Source organism: Numida meleagris, chromosome 2 (assembly GCF_002078875.1).
Source record: "Numida meleagris isolate 19003 breed g44 Domestic line chromosome 2, NumMel1.0, whole genome shotgun sequence".
NCBI lineage: Eukaryota > Metazoa > Chordata > Aves > Galliformes > Numididae > Numida > Numida meleagris.
This window is the reverse complement of record NC_034410.1, coordinates 143896508-143910302: the sequence shown is the minus strand read 5'-3', so window position 1 is coordinate 143910302 and position 13795 is coordinate 143896508. Positions and strand designations below refer to the sequence as shown.

Below are 13795 nucleotides of genomic sequence, written 5' to 3'. Positions count from 1 at the left end.
TACTCCCTTGCAGCAAGATATAGAGACCCCAGGAACACGAGCTCGAGTGTGGAGAGCTGCCTCTGAAACACAGAGAGGAGGACGAGGGGTTAAGCTTCCCTCCTTCACGAGCTCGCCCCTCTTTCCCTCAGCCCAAAGGGATCGCGCCTCGGGGAAAGGAGTGAGGATCGATCCCGGGAGGTCGCCGAGCCATCCCTAACAGGATCCGCGCCTCCTAACAGCACAGAGGCGGCGGCCAACGGCTCCGCCACCTGAGGCGCCTGCGCAGGCGGGGCGGGAGCTCCCACCTCCTCGGTGCGAGGGGCGGCAGCCTGACCCCCTCCCTCCTCCCCCGCAGCCATGTTAGTGCGGGGAGCGAGGGAGAGAGAGGGCAGCGCGCATCCCATGGTGCAGCGCGCCGGGAGGGCGGGGGAGCGGCCTGGAGTGGCCGGGGTAGGGAGGCTGGGCTGCAGGCAGGCAGGGAGGGAAGCGAGCAAGGAAGCAGGCTGTAGCCTGCCCTCCTCACCGCGCGGAGCCAGCGAGAACGGGGCGGGCAGTGCCGCGGCGGGAGCGCCTCACGGCTTCACCTATCTCCGGGCCGCCGGGGCGGGACGGGGGCGGCTGCCCGCAGCGCGGTGAGTGCGTGAGGAGGGGGCACTGAGGAGCGGAGCGAGGCGGCCCCGACTTACATAACGGGGAGGGGGTGGCCATGAGGGAGGGGGGGATTAGGGGAAAGGTGGTAGCGGCTTTCCTTCCGTCCCCCCCATCTCCTCGGGGTACCGCTGTGCGAGGAGAGGCTGCGCAAGGACCCCCCCCCACCATTGGCTCTGTGCGCGCACACACACACGGAGCCGCGCTGCGAGCGGAGGGCTCCGTCCGGCTGGGGGGGGGGGTGGATACGGGGAGAGCCGTGCTGGGAGGCCACGGCTGGAAGGGAAAGAGGAGCTGCGGGCGTGCTGCATCCCTGCCGGCCTCCTCTCCCTGCCGCCCGGCTCCACGGCTCGGCCGGGGCCGGTCCCACCGGATGTGGAGCGGAGCGGAGCGGGACGGTCCGTCAAGTAAACAAAGGGGAAAGGGAAGGGGGGGGGGGGGTTCCCCCGCCTGGTTTGCCCCTTCCTCCCCCGGGGGGGCCGGTGGGCGTGCGGCTGCTTCTCAGCGCCCGAGTGAAGTGGTTGAGGCTTCTATCTTACGCGTAATGCCAGTTTTCAGATCCATTCCCCTTCCAAACTTTCCTCCGTTTTGGAGCGGGGCGGGCAGTCTCTTTGATTTTTTTCCCTTTTTTTTTTTTTTTTTTTTCTATCTGGAAGACTGTAGCTCACTGTAGCGCTTCTTTGCGAGCCGCCTTGCAGTCAGGCTGATTGAAATGCTCTGAAGGCAGAGTTTACCCTGCAGGCCCTAGTACCAGTGTTTGACTCGGCGGTGTCAGCCCGCAGCTCCGTTTTTGATGAGAATAATAGCAGTACTGTAGCGAATGTGTCAAACAGAAAGTTCAGTTGAAAGGAGAAGTGCTTGGGGATTCCTGCTGAAGTAAATGGGATTTAAATGCGTTAGCTTAAAAGTGGTGTTGCAATGCCCCCTTAAAAATTCAGATTCTTTCGGTTTTTCAATATCCTTTTTTTGTGTGTGTATGGTAATTGGAAAAGTCCCGCATTCCTCCCAGCTAATCTGCCGTTAGCATCTCTGGTTTTATTAAACCTGAGTAAGGTCAAGAGCACAGCTGGGTGGGGGCCAGAAAACTTAGCTACGCAGCTATTCAGAACAGCTTGTTATCTTATTGATGTTGTCCATGTCCGAAATTCCCCCGCTTCCTTTCTCCACCCATCTCCTTTTTGATTCCCTTTACAATCAGGGTGTTATCCACTACGTTTCTGGGTCAGAACACCTTTGCTTCTATGGTGTGGTTTGCAGGGTGAGGGCCAGAGCCTTTGGATTTCTTGACGCGAGGTTTATAGCAGAGATTCTATAAAGTAGGTATTTTTAATACATTTAATGGGTGTAAAATGCTAGGGAATTATTAAAAAGAACAAAAAAACGAAAAGGGAGGAGGCGCTTCTCTAGTTGCTGTGAAACACTTTCTCTCTGAGGACTGTACCCTCTTGAGTAGCTTTTTTCAATAGCCAGCAGTTAATCTGTCCTCTGTGCTATTACATTTTAAATCCAGTTTCTGTCGTTTGATGTTGAGCTCAGATTGATGCTTGTGTTGGTTGACCTTTTGTTTTGTTGTTGGTTTTTTTTTTTTACAAAGGGTAAAATGTGCACTTGAAAGGAAGATGGGATCATATTTATTTGTCAGAAGCTCTATTCAGCCTTAGGTATTAATAAAAGTGTGAAGCATGTGTGGTTGACATGGCGATCAACTGGTTGTGTCGGTATTGGAGCGCTTCATCCAGAAATGAATATTCTTAGAATAGCACTCTTCTATCTTGAGGGTGTGATTTGCTGAAAGAGCTTTTAAAAAAAAGTTGTAATTTCTAGTGATCTGATGTGGTGATGCAACTTTGCTTCAAAGTAGTTGCACGTTGTTGAAAGGACTTCTTAAATATAATGGTTTACCACATTATGACTAATATTTGAAAGGGGGAAACCTTGGTTTTGTAAATTCCCCCAAGCTAGTGTGTATTCGGGGGGTATTAGGAGTAGAGAGAAGCCGTGGTTCTGTTAGAAGATGAAGTATTAAACCAGGTAGGTTTGATGGTTTAGTGGATTATTTTCTATTTGTAATTGACTATTCTTTTTTTTGTTTGTTCAGTATCGATCAGTATTTTCTCCCTCTCATAGACTACTGCAGTGCACAGTAATCATAGAATTGTAGGCTCACCAAGGTTGGAAGAGACCTCTAGGATCATCCAGTCCAACCGTCCACCTATCACCAGTATTTCCCACTAATAATAATATTGTCCTCATTCCAGACAGCTGCCAATGAAAACGCGGTTGTGTGACACTTACCTCCATTAGATGTGGTTCCCAGACACTTTGTTTTCCCTCTCATCTCATGCTTATGTAATTCTAACCTTCCAGGCACCACTGCTGAGTACTTTGGACGTAGTGACTTAATTTCTTGAAAAGGTTTTAATTAGAGGTCCGAATTTAAAAGCTGCAGCAAATTCTTAATGTGACAGTAGAAATGATTTGATTCTCGTGATTTTTGTATGGGTGACATTTAGGAAGTTCTGATGTCCTGTGTGCCCTACCACGGTATTCACACCCTGGTTTATTGGCTGTTAGAAAGATGTGAATTTGAAGTTCAGTGGAAAACGCGATGGTAGCAATCTGATTTTCAGCAGGCATTTTAGTGTAGGAGAAAGCCGTCTGCAGAAACAACCAAATGGATCTTTGTAAAAGCTCTTGGTTTTTCCTGTCACGCTCTCCATATTCAGACGGTGGTTGACGGGTGGCCAGGAGGACCTGTTGAAGGATCTGAACCTCAGGTTTTGTGCTGTGGACTTAATTTTTTTTCCCTTGTAAGTTTGTGTTCTTTCTAGCGTGAAAGCTTCCTAAGTTAGTTTGCTCTTTGCTCGGCATTTTGTGTTCCTGACTGGGAAGTGTGTCCTGCAACTAGGGTATCTTTTTGGTGATACACCTTCATGAAAAGAAAGTGGTTTTGTATTTAAAAAAATAAAAGTCAAATAGTTTGATTTGATTTTCTCCACTTGTATGAAAGCAGACCTGAGAGAAGCGATTTTAATTACGCCGTGAGTCGTGCTGCAAGGTGTTTGAACCTGCTAATGCTTGCGGGGTGTGTTCTGAAAGCTCTGTCCTGTGTCATGTCCCTCCATCCAACAGTGCTAGGAACCTTATGTATGGAAGAAACGTTGTCAGAGCCTAGCCAGAGGTGGGATGAGACTGAAACCTGGTGCTCTTTGGCTCTGACAGGACTTGAAACGTGGAGCTGCGCATCACTGGTGCTGAGAACATTTTGTAGATTAGGAAGAAACTGGAGAATAGTTTCTGAAAGCTGGCTTGTAAAGTTTGGTAGCGATTTCCATCAAGTGAAAATTGGAATGGAAGAGGTAAATAAGGGAAGGTGAAGCCACAGGCTTTGGTAGAGAATATTTTTCTCTTATATCGACCTTTAATGTGAGTCCTTCTAAATTTTAGTCAGGTCCGCAGCTGTACTGTTAAAAATTCTCCTGTATTGGATTTCCTTTGTTCCCTGTGACTTAAAGGTTCATTTCCCCTCTAATGCTATTCATTGTTTTACCTGTTCTTCTGTTCCTTTTTCTGTGTGTTTGGTACAGAAAGGGCATGTACCAGAAGCTCAAGTAGCGTTACGTAGATTCCCGCTTACTGAAGTATTGCTTCTTTATTTTCACTGGGAAGGGGAACCGAGTAGCTCCAGCTCAGTTTTGTTCTGCTACAGGGTTCCAGATTCGTATGGTGTAATAAGGATTAAGCTCTAAACTGACCTTTAAGATGCATCTTGGCTCTTTCCCCCATTGGAACTGTAATTCAACTCATTTCAAGACCCTGGACTAATTTCCTTCCTTTTAATCACAAGCGCGTAAGCAAGCAGTGTGCATCGGTTGTCCTGGAGACAGTGATAGGAGATTACATACTCTTTGCTGCTGTCATTCCAGGTATGCTGATGAAATAGTAAACTTTAAAGACTTTTGGGCAGTGTATATGTGAGCATCCTCGCAGTGAGACCCTTCTCATGGCCGTCACCGATTGCAGTGGTCTGAGGGATAGGGGCGAAGCTGTCGGGTACAGTAAGAAAGAGGTCAGAGGGCTCCACCGACCGCTCGCTGCTCCTGCTTCCTGCTGCCACGCTTGGGTTTCTTTTCATTGTTTGCCTTCACATGAAAATGTGCAATTCCTGCTTTTGTTTTAATTTGTTTTGGGGGAGGGGAGAGGGAGCACACCATTCCAAGCTATTAAATGTCCTCGGAAGGCAGAGATCATTTTTCTTTTAGTCCTGTTCAAGTTCCTGGGAAGGATTAGAACTAGCAGATGTTTGTATTTTTTTTCCTTTTCTTTTTTGAATATAGGAAGGAGGAGCTCCTGCTCTTTCCTGTTTCCTTGCTGCTAGGATAGCAAATAATTGGATTGCAAGGGAGTAGCAGGAGGGTAATTTAGCAGAAGCTCAAAATGAGCTAACTTGATGTGTTTCTTACATTTGAATGCACCTCTTTATCCATGGACCCAGCTTTTTTCCTGACCTTTTCTTAGTGCTGCAAAGTGTTTTCTGATGTAGGCGGTAAGATTCATCTGCATTTAGAACTTTATTTCATAAAGGTGCTACAGTAAATAAGTTCAAGATTACTGCTAACAAAAGAAGGAAGCACTGGCGGTACTAATAACAGACTTCTTGTACACCCTAGTGATTGAGTTATGCCCAGCAGTGGGGGTTGTTGTCAATCAGTGCCAGTTTCAAGCCATGGGTTTTTATAATCAGTGTGAATGGTGAGGCAGGCGTGTTCGCAGCGCCCTGTGGCACTGGGGTCCAGAAATTCTGTGAGCAACTTTAAAAGGTAACTTCTTACTGGTTTTTAGGAAACTTGAGAAACTATTTATCTGTGAAATGCAGGGTTCAAGAATATAATCTGCTGCCACTCTCATATTTTTACAAATATCTGTTCTTGATGTCATTCTTTAGATTAAGTGGTTGTAATCTTTCTGTCCTTTGTGGTTTTCTTCAGAATACTGGAATTGTTACCACCTACTCTTTCTTAAGTAAAGGTTAGTGTGTAAAGGAGAAAAGTGAAGTTAGTGTTAAGAGGAGTACAGTTCTTTTTCCTTTCTGCCTAACTAACCAAGCTGTTTGCCAACTTTTATTTCTAAGGCGCTGTTCTTCAGGCAGAAATTCCTTTTGCTTGTGGCCGAGTGCTCTTGTGATTCTTTTATGCCTTTGTTTTCCCTTGGATTTTAGCTGTCTCCTTCATCCTGTTTCCTGTTCTTCCTTTATGCTCTTCGTAGTGGGAACTGTTGAAAGGTGAGGATATTTCTTCGTAACAGATCTGACAACCTAGGCAGTAGCATGCAAAAGAAACACGCCACGGGTACCTTTGTAGCTGCTTGAACTTACTCTTTATGAAGAGTTAACTGCAGTACTTTCATTTTGTATTAGTCCTTATCTCCCTTCCTTCACCCCTCCCCCAGCTCGTTCCAGAACTTGGCTGAGGTGTTGTGCTGTTGTTGCGAGTTCCGATGCTGCCCTTTTTGCTAACCACTGGTAGAAAGAGATGGCAAACACTGATACAACCACAGCACTGGGAGTCAGGAGGCGAGAATTTTATTTCTGCCTTTTCTATCTGATGTTAGTTAAGCTGATTTCATTTCTGTGCCGTTGTTTATTCCCCTTTAAAATGTCATTGCTATGCTCAGGCTTTGTCTACCAGCGCATAAACACATGGCAGTTCTGAAAGTGCTTTCTTTAAGAGGAGCATGAAGTACTATTCACGGGGAAAAGCAGAAACCATGATGTCGGGTAAGAGCTGTTAAAGGTGCTGCTTGGAAAGAAGCTTGACATGGCTATCTCAATTCATTCGTGTTTGTCACTGTACCTGAGAACCTTTCACAGTGCTTGGCTTAGAACTACGTTTGCATTTACTGAATAAAATGCATTCACATTTAATTTAGCTAGTGGGAGCAAAAGCAGCTTGATAATATGTGTATGGAAAAAAAAAAGCTGCAGGTTGGAGGGTTTTAATTTCTAAATTCTGTATTTGTAGAGTATGTATTATACAAGAGTTCAAAAAAGTGATGGAATTTAACAGTAGTTTTCCCAGATGAAGGATAGTGATAGAAACTTGCACACTGCTGACATGTAAGTTTCTGTGCTGGCAGTGAAGGTTTTGCAGATGTTACAAACCATAGTTTCTTTTCTTCTGTTAACAGCACAGTGATGAGAACGCTGTTGATTAATGGAGAAGCAATTCTGAATTTTATCAGTTCTCATTTTAAGCACTGTATTGCAGAGGTTTCTAGATCCTGGTTGGTTTATTAACCATCTTGTTCTAGTTTCCGAAAATCAGGAAGCTGTTTTTCTGCAGGTTTTTTTGGTGCCTCTCATTTCCACAGCCCCTCTTCCTGCTCAGTTCAGTGCATTTTCAAAGTTGTTGCTCAAATGTGTGCTTCAAACGTGCTTTTCAAGTAATACAGAAGCTGAGTGAACTTGGATGTGTGTGGTGTTGGTTGCTTATGGCTCAGTGTGGTTAACCTTGTGATGTTGCAAGGAAGTCTCTTCTGTGGTGTACAAGGGGTAAATACTTTGAAACATTGAAGTTGGAGAATACCACTAGAGTCATCAAGTTGAACTGTCAACTCGTCACAGCCTTGTTGAATACTGGTTGGATTCAGTTACAATGCTGCACTCGTTTGTGGTGCTGTCCATCCAGAAAAGGTTTTTCTCTCTTTGGGATGCTTGCAGGAACTGATCAGGTGCCTGAAGTATACAACACATGAGAATTGAGCAAATTAAGGTGCTGATGTTTTATCTCCTTGTAATCTTAGAGTATTCATGTGTGTTAGGCTACTTACGAGGAGGGAGAAGATAAGGACTGGTGAGGGCTAAAACAAGAGATTGCTTACTTAAATAGGAGGGCTTGAAGTATTGTGTTACTTCTAACGTGAGGAGTAATTGAACACTGAAATAGATTGGGAGGGATTCTCATCGCTGACAGCCTTTAGTAATGTGTCAGGAGGGACATGCTGTTTGTCCCTGTCTCAGGAGTAACAGATTCACTGAATGGCCTCGTGAGTTGTATCCACTGAGTTTGGTCGTGTTAATAAGTGAAGAACCTGGCGTTTCAGCTTTACACTGATAGTGTAGCTGACAGTCACCCCACAGCTCTCTGAGCTCCTCTGAGCAAGTTCTCTCCTGATACTTTGCAGTTCAGATGTAAATCTGTTGGAGGCAAAGCATCTTGTGTTTTGTTTGTGGAATGTTGCTTCAGTTACATCTAAAAAGCTCAAGGAGGATCCTTGCCATAAGTGAAATTGCCGTGCTCTTCTATAGATACGTATACTGCCTGAATATGTCTGGGAGATCTGAGCTAAAATCTGCTTGTTGATACTCCAACAACTAGCTTCATTGCTGTTTGGTTGTACCTTTATACATTTCATTGAAGAATGCGTGCCAGGCCAGTAAACTGCGTGAGCAAGTCAGTGAAATAGCTTTAGACAATGACATTCCTTTATTTAATGAGTGTATTTCATTGCTTATTGATAAAATGAGTCCCTTTATTTTGAAAGAGTAGCCTGGAACTTCTGGTGAATTTAGAATTTGTCTCTTTCACTCTTCAGAATCTAGCTTGCATTTGGATGTTGCCAGTAGGTTTCCTCTTAATTGTAATTTACATGAGTCTGTTTTAAAGGAAGTCAAAATATTTCTCAGCATTTTGTCATGGAAGGAGTAAGTAACTGCTGAGATTAGGAAAGGGAATTAAGTAATCTTAGTGAAAACGTGTATGGAGACAAATCATGACGTGGTCTGCATGCCTGGCTGTACTCAGCACAGACTCTACTGGAAACTGGTGCTATGGCACGTCCTGCCTCGGAGATAAAAATATGCCTGAAAATAAAGAATATCAGATGCCTGAAAATAAAGAATAAACACATGGATTGAATAGCTTTTTAAACCCCAGGTTAAAATTCTGGCACAGAAGTTGCTTGAATTAGTGTTCAGACTAGAGGCTCATTCTTCATCAACAGGGTAATCTAATTTTCATTTCAGATTTATGTAGATTTCTTGCTTAGTGTTGCATTTGTATGTTCTATGGTTTTGGGGGGGAAAAAAGATGATCCCTTCCAAGGAGTGCAGTAGTGTATGTTTTAGTACTTATGTTCAAAAATTGTGTTGGATATATGAATTAGACAGTAGTATATCATGAAAAATAATTTCCAGAAGTCAATAATATTCCTTTAGTTTTGCATATATGTTTTTGGTATGGATTAAGGATTGATGTTGGTAAGGGAGATGGAGGAGGGAAGCATGTGGCACTGGTTTCTATTGTGGGAATATTCTGACTCTTAATGCATTGTGAATATTCAGTTGAGTTAATTACTCATATTTCTCAGGTTACAGAAGGAAACAAAAATAACACAGTGCCTCTGTAGAACTTAGTCAAAGAGTGGTGCAGGATCGAAGCACCAGATCTACCTACCTCCATCTGTTCTCCAGCATTTGTCATCCTTCATTTTCATAAGAAGCTGACTGTTGGTTTTCTGCATTTCATTACCTTGTCGCCTGAAGTTCATTGTCTACAAGAAATAAAGAAATCCACTTGGTTGTTTATTAAGGAGATTAGATGGCGTCAGAAGGAAGCGGTGTGCGGCATAAGAGGGAAATTGTCCAGTGGGGATTTAAAGGAAAGTTTCGTTGTGTCTTAGGCTACAAAGCCTTCCATTAATCAGCCTTAACAGGAGGGGGAAGAGTTGTTTTGTGTAATGGCAGTGCTGCTTGCCTTGTGCTGTTTCAGTGCTTTCAACAGCTATAGCTTTATGCCTTGCTCTGTTTTCAGTGAAAGGGGAGAGGTAATTTGTAGGACAGGAGTGTGTATCACCAGCTTCATTTTACAACAGAATCAGCTTTTTCTTCCCTTAAAGCAAGCAAAATGCTTCAATTGCTTCATAATCTGAGGAAAAATATTGATCACAGGAGCTTCTCTCCCTAGGAAACAAATTCTGGAGTTATATAATGTATTTAGACATGTTTTTTTTTTTTCGAAGATAAATGGGAATTGCATTGAAGTTCTTCAAGTCTTTGTTACTTCTGTTGAAAAAGGCATTGAGTGGCAGTGTTTCCAAGGGGGAATAGGAACCTTGGTCGTGCTGTAGCAAGCAAAAGGTTGCAGGGTGGAAGCATGGGAAGGTGGAGACTGCAGCAAGTTAGGGAAATAAATGTGCATAAAGTACATTTGCTTTAATACCTTGCTGTTGAAGCTGATAAAAGCAAAATAAGGCAAGACCTTGTGGCTTGCAGTGTTGAGGTCAATTGTGGAAAGTCATGGTGAAAGCAGTGAATCGTGACCAAGCATCTGAACCACAGGCAACATGAAAAGGAGGAAGGGAGGGGGACTGCAGGGACCATGTGCATATAACGTTAGTGCTTAGGGCATGCTTGTCAGCTGAAGCACTGTACCTTCTCGGACTGAGCCTGCTTCACAGCAGTTTCAAGTGTTGTAACGGTCAGAATGTTGAAGTTAGGTTTGAAGTTAGTAAATTTTTGTCTTTATAGCTGATTCTAATGTGTGGCGGTTTTTAGGAACAAGAGACAATAGTAAATTTGGACTCCTTGATTTTTATGGTGGGTTTTAATGTGATACGGATGTGTGACCATACTGAAGTTTGCCCTTCTTCCCTCACTTACTGGTTAGAACGATCTGGTTTTGTGTTTCTTCTATAGAACTAGCGGTGGTTGGGCTGAGTGGCAGCGTGGCTATGCTTTGTGCTGATGCACTTAAGATGTGCATTTGGGTCCAGTGTGTCTGTTTCAAATGCTGTTTTAATGACTAGGTTCTTCTGGCGTCCAAGTCATTCGGCAATGTTAAGGACAAACTAGTGCTCATACCCCAACTGTCCCAAAACTTCTCAAAGTTGCTGCTTCTTCACAGCCTTGCATCAGTGCAAATGGTGAGTGTAGAGTTCAGTGCTGCCCTGACTGCTACAAGACATTCCCAGAAGGCCGTGTGTCATTTATTTATCACGGAATCATCATAGAACAGCTTGGATTGCAAGGGACCTCATTAGGTTCACACGGGCCCACATTTTGAGTTTGTTGAAGTCCCTCTGGATGGCATCCCTTCATTGTAACGTGCCAGCCGCACCATTCAGCTTGGTATCATCAGCAAACTTGCTGAGGGTGCACTCAATCCCATCATTGATGCCATTGATGAAGATGTTGAAGAGCACTGGTTCCAAGACAGACCCTTGGGGATCACCGCTTGTCGCCGTCCTCCATGTGGATATAGTGCCATTCACCACAACCCTCTGTCTATGGCCTTCCAACCAATTCCGTATCCACCAAATGGTCCACCCTCAAATCTGTATCTCTCCAGTTTAGAGATAAGGATGTGATGGGGGACCGTGTCAAAGGCCTTGTGCAAGTCCAGGTCAATAACACTCGCTGCCTTCCCTTTGTCCACTGATGTCTTCACTCCATCATAGCAGGCCACCAGATTGGTCAGGCATGACCTTCCCTTGGTAAAGCCATGCTGGCTGTCTTGGATCACCCGCTCATCCCTCGTGTGCCTTAACACGTCTTGTAGGAGGATCAGTTCTATGATTATTAGTAGAGTATGTTGAGGGCTGTGCTATTCTTCATCATCCCTCTTTTGGTACTACTGCTGAAAGTGCTCCATGCAGGTCCATTGCCCCTATTGCTCAAAGTGTGGAGGAGCTGTGTATGTACAGTTGATTGTAGAACATGTAGCAGAGCATCTAAAAACCCTTATATACATATATAACTAGCAGGAATAATAGCATCACAGTTCCGGTAGCCATAATTAAGGTTAATCTCTGATAAAGAAAATAATAAAATACCGTGTCCAGAAATCGGTGTTACTGTTCTTTCCCTGCACTGGCATAGTTTCTGAAATCTCTGTGTGTGTGTGTGTGTGTGTGTGTAAATATGTATATATGTAAGGATAAAAATCTTGCACACTCTCAAAATTTGCTCTACTTGACAGATCAAAGGTAGAAGGGAGAAGTGAATGAAACTGGTGGTGTTGGTCTGTAATGGCTTTGTAGGGCTTGACCTGATGACACCGTTGTGTGGAAATGGTGGCGGGGATCAGAGGAGAGAGGAATTTGGAAGAAGAAATAAATGGAGAGATGAGAAAAGAGCAAAGAGAATAAATGTTCTTCAAGAACGTGATCAGAGAGCATTTAAGCACTAAAACACAAGGAAGCTGAGGATGTTCCATGCTTAAAATGTGTTTAGTGTTTGTTTTCTTGGATACGTGTCATTGGTTTATCTTGAAAGGTCTGTTTGTTGAAGGTCTCTCTCTGGAGAGAGAGCCTAGCAGTCAAAAGCCAGTTTCAGGCAGTGTACTTGGAGATTTAGATCTCCAGGTAAGATGCTCTTATCTTTTAATTAAAGAAGTAGGTAGAATTAGGGGTGATTTTAAAGAGGAAAATAAGACAGTCATAGATAAAAGTGAGTTTAAAAAAAAAAAAAAGGCAGATAACGCCAGAGGAAATGGAGCACTTTCAGCTCGTTGGAAAAAGTGTAAAACGAAATAGATATCCACTGGAAAAAAAAAAGGCGTATTAAACTTAACAATTAAATATAGTCACTTTCTTGAAAATCTTCCCTTTTTGGAGAAAGGTAAAGAAATCTCAAAAGCTATGGAAAACTCTCTTTTCAAGAGCACAGGAAAATATATCTGCTGTATTTTGGTGTAAAGAAACCATTGTGTAAAATATGTTTTCTTAAAAGTTGAAATAAATGCACGCTATTTTGATTAAGCCAAACCGCTTTGTATCTCAAATCTTATTATGACCACTTTAGAAGTTTTCAGTGTTTATCCCAATGGTAGTGAGAATAATTGATGTGTTTTTCAGTGGGGTTGCAGCTGGTCAAAGCTGAATTGAGCACGGAAGACTTGCTGTCACCTCTTGTGTCCCAAAGTAAACCAGTGAGTGGCAGTGACCCACGGAGACAAATGTTGGGGTATATGCTTAGGAATTGCTCTCAGCCTAAGGGAGATGAAATGATCCTGTGTTTGGATCGTCTCTGGCTGCCTCACACTCTTCATAGTTAATGGTAAAGCAAAGGGTTTTTTATTGGTGCCTTAGGGATGCTCTACAACATCAAATCGCAGTACCCTGTACAAACACAGTACAGTGTTTGTATGCTGAATTTTACACACATGGGCAGTTCTATAGAAAATCAGTAGGATAACTAGTGGAAAATCTATTACGCTCCTACGTGTTTGCATTATTGATGTCTAAGCAATTAAAATAATATTTCTCTAGTATTTGTTGTTTGGTGCTTTTTTGTTATGCATGAGGAACTCCCGCAGCCGTGACCTGCTATTATGTTAACAAATGCTTTAAGGGTACCACTGACGTAATTTCCCTGAGTGGAGGAAGGTCATTACTATCAGCCTTGGAAGCTAAAAGTAGCTTTTGCCATAGCAGAGAAAGTGTTTCTTTAAATAAATCAATAACTGCATGGATTTCTCAATCTCACAAACAGTCTCTTGAGGAATTTCCCTTTTCATAACGGGTGTAAAAACTTGCCATGATGCCATTCCCATTGTGTTAATCATTGGGGTTCTCACACATTGTCCCAAATAATGGCTAATTCCCCAACAATATTGTGGGGAAAGCTGTCATTTGCTGCTCAGGCTGATAGAGGTGTTAGGTCAGCTGGCTTCCTTATTCCAGTATGGAAGTTGCTTGGTTAAATTTTAACATGGGCATAGCAGCTTTGTAATGAAAGGTTAAAATTCAGCCTAAGTTCAGCAAAGCAGTGTGTGTGCTGCTGGTAAATGAATGATGTGAGGAGAAAGCAGTTCATATCGTGTTCCAGTACTTTACATATGTTCAGACATCTACATTTTTGTGCCTGTTCATGTAGAAATAGCAAGTGTTTTGATTTTCTATTTATTATAGCATAGGTTAATACTTAAAATGGGGTTCATTCTGGTTGTTTTTTCTACCTGAACAGAACTAAGCTACTTAGCACAGTTCCTTTTAGTATTACTGTTTCTTGGCATTAGTTTACCTGGCCAAATTCAGTTCTCTTGTGGAAATCTTCCAGTGGCCTTTGTGTGTGGGAGGCAGAAGCAGGTAACGTGAATAAAGGCTCAGAAACAGTTAAATGTTATTTCTGTCTGCTTTATTCTGCCTTCATCCCTGGTGCGTATGC

At 43.4% G+C, this 13795-nt stretch overlaps 1 protein-coding gene across 2 annotated transcripts in view; it reads left to right on the top strand.

Moving 5' to 3' along the window:
• The window catches only part of PTK2 (protein tyrosine kinase 2), a 200127-nt gene continuing 186678 nt past the window's right edge, over positions 347–13795 (top strand). For both annotated transcript variants that reach the window (XM_021387146.1, XM_021387147.1), the window contains exon 1: positions 347–614. The gene's annotated coding sequence lies outside the window, so the exon portion shown is untranslated. The remainder of the gene's footprint in view (positions 615–13795) is intronic.